Below are 646 nucleotides of genomic sequence, written 5' to 3'. Positions count from 1 at the left end.
GATACAGCTAATGCCTGAGAAGATACGCAAGCATGGAAACATGCTACCGATTCCTATACGCGGTATTATATGCGGTCCGTCAAACTGTGGCAAGACAAACGTATTGATAAGCTTGCTGGAAAATCCGCACGGCGTACAAGAACGTGTACGTGAAATCACTACAACTTGATACTTGAATTCACTACACAACCGAAATAGAGAACAACCGAGAAAACGCGATGATAGCAATACCGATGTTGAGGACGATACATTTATCCCGTTTGTCAGAGTCGCATCTCTTGTTGTCGAAATTCATAACTTTAATCGTCTGGGACTGGCGCACGCGGCACTGCGGACCTATATATAAGAGGTGTGTAGAAACAGATCAGTACCCAAAATATTTCTTATTGTACCGGACACTTGCGACGTACACAGTTAATTTAACCGCTGAAGATATATAGTATATACCAAAAGTTGTTGCGTGAGTTTTGCTAGATCAAGTTACCCGAGCATATAAAAGCTAATTCGGAGGTTCAGCAATATCGTCGATGACGACTATAATTTGCCGTGTCATCAAACAATATTCAGCGATGTTCAACATCGCTGATAAAGGAGTGCAGCGAATGTCAGCGAGAAACCGCGGCTTGTTAAACCGCGCGATAGACGC

Source organism: Wasmannia auropunctata, unplaced genomic scaffold (assembly GCF_000956235.1).
Source record: "Wasmannia auropunctata unplaced genomic scaffold, wasmannia.A_1.0 LD335240.1, whole genome shotgun sequence".
Taxonomy (NCBI): domain Eukaryota; kingdom Metazoa; phylum Arthropoda; class Insecta; order Hymenoptera; family Formicidae; genus Wasmannia; species Wasmannia auropunctata.
This window is presented reverse-complemented; position numbering follows the sequence as displayed.